The sequence below is a fragment of the Mus caroli genome, unplaced genomic scaffold (genome assembly GCF_978045245.1).
Source record: "Mus caroli unplaced genomic scaffold, Mus_caroli_1 scaffold_8, whole genome shotgun sequence".
In the NCBI taxonomy this organism is placed as follows: domain Eukaryota; kingdom Metazoa; phylum Chordata; class Mammalia; order Rodentia; family Muridae; genus Mus; species Mus caroli.
The window spans coordinates 91627056-91638850 of record NW_028227263.1 but is presented as its reverse complement, the minus strand read 5'-3'; positions in this window follow the sequence as shown (position 1 = coordinate 91638850).

The window sequence follows — 11795 nt, the reverse complement described above, 5'->3', positions numbered from 1 at the left end:
AAGTGGATATTAGCCCAAAACTTAGGATACCCAAGATATAAGATACAATTTGCTAAACGCATGAAACTCAAGAAGAATGAAGACCAAAGTGTGGACACTGTGCCCCTTCTTAGAATTGGGAACAAAACACCCAGGGAAGAAGTTACAGAGACAAAGTTCGTAGCTGTGATGAAAGGATGGACCATTTAGAGACTGCCGTATCCAGGGATCCATCCCATAATCAGCTTCTAAACGCTGACAACATTGCATACACTAGCAAGATTTTTCTGAAAGGACCCAAATACAGCTGTCTCTTGTGAGACGATGCCGGGGCCTAGCAAACACAGGAGTGGATGTTCACAGTCAGCTATTGCATGTATCACAGGGCTCCCAATGGAGAAGCTAGAGAAAGTACCCAAGGAGCTAAAGGGATCTACAACCCTATTGTTGGAACAACATGATGTACTAACCAGAACCCCGGAGCTCTTGTCTCTAGCTGCATATGTATCGAAAGATGGCCTAGTCGGCCATCAATGGAAAGAGAGGCCCATTGGACTTGCAAACTTTATATGCCCCAATATAGGGGAATGCCAGGGCCAAAAGAATGGGAATGGGTGGGTAGGGAAGTGGGGGGCGCTATGGGGGACTTTTGGGATAGCATTGGAAATGTAACTGAGGAAAATATGTAATAAAAATATTAAAAAATTTAAAAAAAAAGAAATACAGGAGAACACTGCTAAACAAGTAGAAGACATTAAAGAGGAAGCACAAAAAACCCTTCAAGAACTGCAGGAAAACATAACCAAACAGGTAGAAGACATTAAAGAGGAAACACAAAAATCCCTTAAGGAACTGCAGGAAAACACAACCAAACAGGTGATGGAATTGAATAAAACCATCCAAGACCTAAAAAGGGAAGTAGACACAATAAAGAAAACCCAAAGTGAGGCAACGCTGGAGATAGAAACCCTAGGAAAGAAATCTGGAACCATAGATGCGAGCATCAGCAACAGAATACAAGAAATGGAAGAGAGAATCTCAGGTGCAGAAGATTCCATAGAGAACATCGGCACAACAATCCAAGAAAATAGAAAATGCAAAAAGATCCTAACTCAAAACATCCAGGAAATCCAGGACACAATGAGAAGACCAAACCTACGGATAATAGGAGTAGATGAGAATGAAGATTTTCAACTCAAAGTACCAGCAAACATCTTCAATAAAATTACAGAAGAAAACTTCCAAAATCTAAAGAAAGAGATGCCCATGAACATACAAGAAGCCTACAGAACTCCAAATAGACTGGACCAGAAAAGAAATACCTCCCGACACATAATAATCAGAACAACAAATGCTCTAAATAAAGATAGAATACTAAAAGCAGTAAGAGAAAAAGGCCAAGTAACATATAAAGGCAAGCCTATCAGAATTACACCAGATTTTTCACCAGAGACTATGAAAGCCAAAAGATCCTGGACAGATGTTATACAGACACTAAAAGAACACAAATTCCAGCCCAGGCTACTATACCCAGCCAAACTCTCAATTAACATAGATGGAGAAACCAAAGTATTCCACGACAAAACCAAATACACACATTACCTATCCACGAATCCAGCCCTTCAAAGGATAATAACAGAAAAAAACCAATACAAGGACGGGAACCATGCCCTAGAAAAAACAAGAAGGTAATCCCTCAACAAACCTAAAAGAAGACAGCCACAAGAACAGAATGCCAACTTTAACAACAAAAATAACATGAAGCAACAATTACTTTTCCTTAATATCTCTTAATATCAATGGACTCAACTCCCCAATAAAAAGACATAGACTAACAAACTGGCTACACAAAAAAAAAAACCCCAACATTTTGCTGCTTACAGGAAACTCATCTCAGAGAAAAAGATAGACACTACCTCAGAATGAAAGGCTGGAAAATGTCTTCCGGTCTGAACAGCACCTGGGTAGCTAGAGCGCAGGGTCTGCTGACACCTGCCAGCTACCCAAAACACCCGCCACAGGATTTTGAGACTTCTGGTGAATGGAACACAGCTTCTGCTCCAGTCCAATGGTGCGGGACCTGAGACTGCTTTGGTTGGGGAGGCAGAAATCCGGCCTGAGTAGGGCCACAAGCCTCTTCGGGTCTGACCAGCACCTGGATAGCTAGAGCGCAGGGTCGGCTGACACCCACCAGCTACCCATGACACCCGCCACAGGATTTTGAGACTTCTGGTGAGTGGAACAGAGTTTCTGCTCCAATCCAATTGTGCGAGGGACCTGAGACTGCACTAGTTAGGGAAGCAGAAAACCGGCCTGAGTAGGGCCACAAGCCTCTTCGGGTCTGACCAGCACCTGGGTAGCTAGAGCCCAGGGTCGGCTGACACCTGCCAGCTACCCATGACACCCGCCACAGGATTTTGAGACTTCTGGTGAGTGGAACACAGCTTCTGCTCCAGTCCAATGGACCGGGACCTGAGAATGCTTTGGTTGGGGAGGCAGAAATCTGGCCTGAGTAGGGCCACAAGCCTCTTCGGGTCTGAACAGCACCGGGGTAGCTAGAGCCCAGGGTCTGCTGACACCCGCCAGCTTCCCAGGACACCCGCCACAAGATTTTGAGACTTCTGGTGAGTGGAACACAGAGTCTGCTCCAATCTTTAAACAGTGACAACAATAACAACTAATCCCAGAGATTATCAGATGGCAAAAGGTAAACGTAAGAATCTTACTAACAGAAACCAAAACCACTCACCATCATCAGAACCCAGCACTCCAACTTCGCCCAGTCCAGGGCACCCCAACACACCCGAAAAGCTAGACCCAGTTCTAAAAGCATATCTCACGATGATGGTAGAGGACATCAAGAAGGACTTTAATAACACACTTAAAGAAATACAAAAGAACACTGGTAAACAGGTAGAAGACATTAAAGAGGAAGCACAAAAATCCCTTAAAGAATTGCAGGAGAACACTGCTAAACAGGTATAAGACATTAAAGAGGAAACACAAAAATCCCTTAAAGAATTGCAGGAGAACACTGCTAAACAGGTAGAAGACATTAAAGAGGAAGCACAAAAATCCATTAAAGAATTGCAGGAAAAACAGACCAAATAGGCGATGGAATTGAATAAAACCATCCAAGACCTAAAAAGGGAAGTAGAAACAATGAAGAAAACCCAAATTGAGGCAACACTGGAGATAGAAACACTAGGAAAGAAATCTGGAAACATAGATACGAGCAACAGCAACAGAATACAAGAGATGGAAGAGAGAATCTCAGGTGCAGAAGACTCCATAGAGAACATCTACACGACAATCAAAGAAAATAAAAAATCCAAAAAGATCCTAACTCAAAATATCCAAGAAATCCAGGACAAAATGAGAAGACCAAACCTACGGATAATAGGAGTAGATGAGAATGAAGATTTTCAACTCAAAGGACCAGCAAATATATTCAACAAAATTATAGAAGAAAACTTCCCATACCTAAAGAAAGAGATGCCCATGAACATACAAGAAGCTTACAGAACTCCAAATAGACTGGTACAGAAAAGAAATTCCTTCCGACACATAATAATCAGAACAACAAATGCACTAAATAAAGATAGAATACTAAAAGCAGTAAGGGAAAAAGGTCAAGTAACATATAAAGGCAAGCCTATCAGAATTACACCGGATTTTTCACCAGAGACTATGAAAGCCAGAAGGGCCTGGACAAATGTTATACAGAAACTAAGAGAACACAATTTCCAGCCCAGGCTACTATACCAGCCAAAGTCTCAATTACCATAGATGGAGAAACCAAAGTATTCCACGATAAAACCAAATTCACACATTATCTTTCCACGAATCCAGCACTTCAAAAGATAATAACAGAAAAAAACCAATACAAGGACGGAAACCACGTCCTAGAAAAAGCAAGAAGGTAATCCCTCAACAAACCTAAAAGAAGACAGCCACAAAAACAAAACACCAACTCTAACAACAAAAATAAAAGGAAGCAACAATTACTTCTCGCTAATATCTCTTAATACCAATGGACTCAACTCCCCAAAAAAAGACATAGACTAACATACTGGCTACAGAAACAGGACCCAACATTTTGCTGCTTACAGGAAACTCATCTCAAAGAAAAAGATAGACACTATCTCAGAATGAAAGGCTTGAAAACAATTTTCCAAGCAAATGGTAGGAAGAAACAAGCTGGAGTAGCCATTATTATATCTGATAAGATTGACTTCCAACCCAAAGTCATCAAAAAAGACAAGGAAGGGCACTTCGTTCTCATCAAAGGTAAAATCCTCCAAGAGTAACTATCAATTCTGAATATCTATGCGCCAAATACAAGGGCAGCCTCATTCATTAAAGAAACATTAGTAAAGCTCAAAGCACACATTGCACCTCACACAATAATAGTGGGAGACTTCAACACACCACTTTAGCCAATGGACAGATCATGGAAACAGAAACTAAACAGGGACACAGTGAAACTAACAGAGGTTATGAAACAAATGGATCTGACAGATATCTACAGAATATTTTATCCTAAAACGAAAGGATATACCTTCTTCTCAGCACCTCACGGTACCTTCTCCAAAACTGACCACATAATTGGTCACAAAACAAGCCTCAACAGATACAAAAGTATTGAAATGGTCCCATGCATCCTATCAGATCACCATGGATTAAGGCTGATCTTCAATAACAAAATAAATAATAGAAAGCCAACGTTCACGTGGAAACTGAACAACACTCTTCTCAATGATACCTTGGTCAAGGAAGGAATAAAGAAAGAAATTAAGGACTTTTTAGAGTTCAATGAAAATGAAGCCACAACATACCCAAACTTATGGGACACACTGAAAGCATTTCTAAGAGAAAAACTCATAGCTCTGAGTGCCTCCAAAAAGAAACTAGAGAGAGCACACATTAGCAGCTTGACAACACACCTAAAAGCTCTAGAAAGAAAGGAAGCAAATTCACCCAAGAGGAGTAGACAGCAAGAAATAATCAAACTCAGGGGTGAAATCAACCAAGTGGAAACAAGAAGAACAATTCAAAGAATCAACCAATCCAGGAGCTGGTTCTTTGAGAAAATCAACAAGATAGATAAACCCTTAGCCAGACTCACTAGAGGGAATAGGGAAAGTACTCTAATTAACAAAATCAGAAATGAAAAGGGAGACATAACAACAGACCCTGAAGAAATCCAAAACACCATCAGATCCTTCTACAAAAGGCTATACTCAACAAAACTGGAGATCCTAGATGAAATAGACAAGTTTCTAGACAGATACCAGGTACCAAAGTTAAATCAAGATCAGGTTAATGATCTAAACAGTCACATATCCCCTAAAAAATTGGAGCAGTCATTAATAGTCTCCCAACCAAGAAAAGCCCAGGACCAGATGGGTTTAGTGCAGAGTTCTATCAAACCTTCAAAGAAGAACTAATCCCAGTTCTTCACAAATTATTCCACAAAATAGAATCAGAAGGTACTCTACCCAACTCATTCTATGAAGCCACAATCACTCTGATACCTAAACCACATAAAGACCCAACAAAAATAGAGAACTTCAGACCAATTTCCCTTATGAATATTGATGCAAAAATCCTCAATAAAGTTCTCACTAACCGAATTCAAGAGCACATTAAACAATCATCCATCCTGACCAAGTAGGATTCATCCCAGGGATGCAAGGATAGTTCAATATACGAAAATCCATCAATGTAATCCATTATATAAACAAACTCAAAGACAAAAACCACATGATCATCTCGTTAGATGCTGAAAAAGCATTTGACAAAATCCAACACCCATTCATGATAAAAGTCTTGGAAAGATCAGGAATTCAAGGCCCATACCTAACCATGATAAAAGCAATATACAGCAAACCAGTAGCCAACATCAAAGTAAATGGTGAGAAGCTGGAAGAAATCCCACTAAAATCAGGGACTACACAAGGCTGCCCACTCTCTCCCTACCTATTCAACATTGTACTTGAAGTCCTAGCCAGAGCAATTAGACAACAAAAGGAGATAAAGGGGATACAAATCGGAAAAGAAGAAGTCAAAATATCGCTTTTTGCAGATGATATGATAGTATACATAAGTGACCCTAAAAATTCCACCAGAGAAATCCTAAGCCTGATAAATAGCTTCGGTGAAGTAGCTGGATATAAAATTAACTCAAACAAGTCAATGGCCTTTCTGTACACAAAGGATAAACAAGCAGAGAAGGAAATTGGGGAAACAACACCCTTCTCAATAGTCACAAACAATATAAAATAACTTGGCGTGACTCTAACTAAGGAAGTGAAAGATCTGTATGACAAGAACTTCAAGTCCCTGAAGAAAGAAATTAAAAAAGATCTCAGAAGATGGAAAAACCTCCCATGCTCATGGATTGGCAGGATCAACATTGTAAAAATGGCTATCTTGCCAAAAGCAATCTACAGATTCAATGCAATCCCCATCAAAATTCCAACTCAATTCTTCAACGAATTGGAAAAGGCAATCTGCAAATTCATCTGGAACAACAAAAAACCTAGGATAGCAAAAACTCTTCGCAAGGATAAAAGAACCTCTGGAGGAATCACCATGCCTGACCGAAAGCTGTACTACAGAGCAATTGTGATTAAAAAAAAAAAAAAAAAAAAAAAACTGCATGGTACTGGTATAGTGACAGACAAGTAGACCAATGGAACAGAATTGAAGACCCTGAGATCAACCCACATACCTATGGTCACTTGATCTTTGACAAGGGAGCAAAACCCATCCAGTGGAAAAAAGACAGCATTTTCAACAAATGGTGCTGGCACAACTGGTGGTTATCATGTAAAAGAATGCGAATTGATCCATTCCTATCTCCTTGTACCAAGGTCAAATCTAAGTGGATTAAGGAACTCCACATAAAACCAGAGACACTGAAACTTATAGAGGAGAAAGTAGGGAAAAGCCTCGAAGATATGGGTACAGGGGGAAAATTCCTGAATAGAACATCAAAGGCTTGCGCTGTAAGATCGAGAATCGATAAATGGGACCTCATAAAGTTGCAAAGCTTCTGCAAGGCAAAAGACACCGTCAATAAGACAAAAAGACCACCAACAGATTGGGAAAGGATCTTTACCTATCCTAAATCAGATATGGGAATAATATCCAATATATATAAGGCACTCAAGAAGGTGGACTCCAGAAAATCAAATAACCCCGTTAAAAAATGGGGCTCAGAACTGAACAAAGAATTCTCACCTGAGGAATACCGAATGGCAGAGAAGCACATAAAAAAATGTTCAACATCCTTAATCATCAAGGAAATGCAAACAAAACAACCCTGAGATTCCACCTCACACCAGTCAGAATGGCTAAGATCAAAAATTCAGGTGACAGCAGATGCTGGCAAGGATGTGGAGAAGGAGGAACACTCCTTCATTGTTGGTGGGATTGCAAGCTGGTACAACCACTCTGGAAATCAGTTTGGCGGTTCCTCAGAAAATTGGACATAATACTACCAGAGGATCCAGCAATACCTCTCCTGGGCATATATCCTGAAGATGTTCCAACCAGTAAGAAGGACACATGCTCCACCCTGTTCATAGCAGCCTTATTTATAATAGCCAGAAGCTGGAAAGAACCCAGATGTCCCTCAACAGAGGAATGGATACAGAAAATGTGGTACATTTACACAATGGAGTACTACTCAGCTATTAAAAGGAATGAATTTATGAAATTCCTAGGCAAATGGATGGATCTGGAGGGCATCATTCTGAGTGAGGTAACATATTCACAAAGGAACTCACACAATATGTACTCACTGATAAGTGGATATTAGCCCAAAAACTTAGGATACCCAAGATATAAGATACAATTTCTTAAACGCATGAAACTCAAGAAGAACAAAGACCAAAGTGTGGACACTGTGCCCCTTCTTGGAATTGGGAACAAAACACCCATGGAAAGAGTTACAGAGATAAAGTTTGGAGCTGTGAAGAAAGGATGGACCATCTAAAGACTGCCATATCCAGGGATCCATCCCATAATCAGCTTCCAAACACTGACACCATTGCATACACTAGCAAGATTTTGCTGAAAGAACCCAGATATAGCTGTCTCTTGTGAGACAATGCCGGGGCCTAGCAAACACAGAAGTGGATACTCACAGTCAGCTAGTGGATGGATCACAGGGCCCCCAATGGAGGAGCTAGAGAAAGTACCCAAGGAGCTAAAGGGAACTGCAACCCCATAGATGGATCATTATTATGAACTAACCAGTACCCCAGAGCTCTTGTCTCTAGCTGCATTTGTATCAAAAGATGGCCTAGTAGGCCATCACTGGAAAGAGAGGCCCATTGGACATGCCAACTTTATATGCCCCAGTACAGGGGAATGCCAGGGCCAAGGGGTGGGGGTGGGTGGGTGGGGGACTGGGGAGGGGAGTGTATTGGGGACTTTTTGGATAGCATTGGAAAAGTAATTGAGGAAATTACCTAATTAAAAAGTTGACAAAACGAAAAAAAAAAAAAAAAAAAAAAGAAGGGCTGGAAAACAATTTTCCAAGCAAATGGTATGAAGAAACAAACTGGAGTAGCCATTCTAATATCTGATAAGATTGACTTCCAACCCAAAGTCATCAAATAAGACAGGGAGGGGCACTTCATACTCATCAAAGGTAAAATCCTCCGAGCGGAACTATCAATTCTGAATATCTATGCTCCAAATACAAAGGCAGCCACATTCATTAAAGAAACTTTAGTAAAGCTCAAAGCACACATTGCACCTCACACAATAATAGTGGGAGACTTCAACACACCACTTTCACCAATGGAGAGATCATGGAAACAGAAACTACACAGGGATGAAACTAACAGAAGTTATGAGTAAAATGGATCTGGAAGATATCTACAGAACATTCTATCCTAAAACAAAAGGATATACCTTCTTCTCAGCACCTCATGGTACCTTCTCCAAAATAGACCACATAATTCGTCACAAAACAGGCCTCAACAGATACAAAAATATTGAAATGGTCCCATGCATCCTATCAGATCACCATGGACTAAGGCTGATCTTCAATAACAAAATAAATAATAGAAAGCCAACGTTCACGTGGAAACTGTACAACACTCTTCTCAATGATACCTTGGTCAAGGAAGGAATAAAGAAAGAAATTAAGGACTTTTTAGAGTTCAATGAAAATGAAGCCACAACATACACAAACTTATGGGACACAATGAAAGCATTTCTAACAGGAAAACTCATAGCGCTGAGTGCCTCCAAAAAGAAACTAGAGAGAGCACACATTAGCAGCTTGACAACACAACTAAAAGTGCTAGAACGAAAGGAAGCAAATTCACCCAAGAGGAGTAGACAGCAAGAAATAATCAAACTCAGGGGTGAAATCAACCAAGTGGAAACAAGAAGAACATTTCAAAGAATCAACCAATTAAGGAGCTGGTTCTTTGAGAAAATCAACAAGATAGATAAACCCTTAGCCAGACTCACTAGAGGGCACAGGGAAAGCATTCTAATTAACAAAAGCAGAAATGAAAAAGGAGACATAACAGCAGATCCTGAAGACATCCAAAACACCATCAGATCCTTCTACAAAAGGCTATACTCAACAAAACTGGAGAACCTGGATAAAATGGACAAGTTTCTAGACAGATACAAGGTACCAAAGTTGAATCAAGATCAGGTTAATGATCTAAACAGCCCTATATCCCCCAAAGAAATAGAAGCAGTCATTAATAGTTTCCCAACCAAAAAAAGCCCAGGACCAGATGGGTTTAGTGCAGAGTTCTATAAGACCTTCAAAGAAGATCTAATCCCAGTTCTTCAGAAACTATTCCACAAAATAGAATCAGAAGGTACTCTACGCAACTCATTCTATGAACCCACAATTACTCTGATACCTAAACCAAAAAAAGACCCAACAAAGATAGAAAACTTTAGACCAATATCCCTTATGAATATTGATGCAAAAATCCTCAATAAAGTTCTTGCTAACCGAATCCAAGAACACATCAAAACAATCATCCATCCTAACCAAGTAGGTTTCATCCCAGGGATGCAGGGATGGTTCAATATACGGAAATCCATCAACGTAATCCAGTATATAAACAAACTCAAAGACAAAAACCACATGGTCATCTCGTTAGATGCAGAAAAAGCATTTGACAAGATCCAACAACCATTCAAGTAAAAGTCTTTGAAAGATCAGGAATTCAAGGCCCATACCTAAACATGATAAAAGCAATCTACAGCAAACCAGTAGCCAAAATCAAAGTAAATGGTGAGAAGCTTGAAGCAATCCCTCTAAAATCAGAGACTAGACAAGGCTGTCCACTTTCTCCATACCTATTCAGCATTGTACTTGAAGTCCTAGCCAGAGCAATTCGACAACAAAAGGAGATCAAAAGGATACAAATTGGAAAAGATGAAGTCAAAATATCACTTTTTGCAGATGATATGATAGTATATATAAGTGACCCTAAAAATTCCACCAGAGAACTCCTAACCCTGATAAACAGCTTCTGTGAAGTAGCTGGATATAAAATTAACTCAAACAAATCAATGGCCTGTCTCTACACAAAGAATAAACAGGCTGAGAAAGAAATTAGGGAAACAACACCCATCTCAATAGTCACAAATAATATAAAATATCTTGGCGTGACTCTAACTAAGGAAGTGAAAGATCTGTATAATAAAAACTTCAAGTCTCTGAAGAAAGAAATTATAGAAGATCTCAGAAGATGGAAAGATCTCCCATGCTCATGGATTGGCAGGATCAACATTGTAAAAATGGCTATCTTGCCAAAAGCAATCTACAGATTCAATGCAATCCCCATCAAAATTCCAACTCAATTCTCAACAAATTAGAAAGTGCAATGTGCAAATTCATCTGGAGTAACAAAAAACCTAGGATAGCAAAAACTCTTCTCAAGGATAAAAGAACCTCTGGTGGAATCACCATGCCGGACCTAAAGCTTTACTACAGAGCAATTGTGATAAAAACTGCATGGTACTGGTATAGTGACAGACAAGTAGACCAATGGAATACAATTGAAGACCCAGAAATGAACCCACACCCCTATGGTCACTTGATCTTTGACAAGGGAGCTAAAACCATCCAGTGGAAGAAAGACAGCATTTTCAACAAATGGTGCTGGCACAACTGGTTGTTATCATGTAGAAGAATGTGAATTGATCCATTCCTGTCTCCTTGTACTAAGGTCAAGTCTAAGTGGATCAAGGAACTTCACATAAAACCAGAGACACTGAAACTTAGACAGGAGAAAGTGGGGAAAAGCCTTGAAGATATGGGCACAGGGGAAAAATTCTTGAATAGAACTGCAATGGCTTGTGCTGTGAGATTGAGAATTGACAAGTGGGACCTCATGAAACTGCAAAGCTTTTGCAAGGCAAAAGACACCATCAATAAGACAAAAAAAAACACCAACAGATTGGGAAAGGATCTTTACCTATCCTAAATCAGAAAAGGGACTAATATCCAATATATATAAAGAACTCAAGAAGGTGGACTCCAGATAATCAAATAACCCCATGAAAAAATGGGGCTCAGAACTGAACAAGAATTCTCACCTGAGGAATACCGAATGGCAGAGAAGCACCTGAAAAAATGTTCAACATCCTTAATCATCAGGGAAATGCAAATCAAAACAACCCTGAGATTCCACCTCACACCAGTCAGAATGGCTAAGATCAAAAATTCAGATGACAGCAGATGCTGGCGAGGATGTGGAGAAAGAGGAACACTCCTCCATTGTTGGTGGGATTGCAAGCTTGTACAACCACTCTGG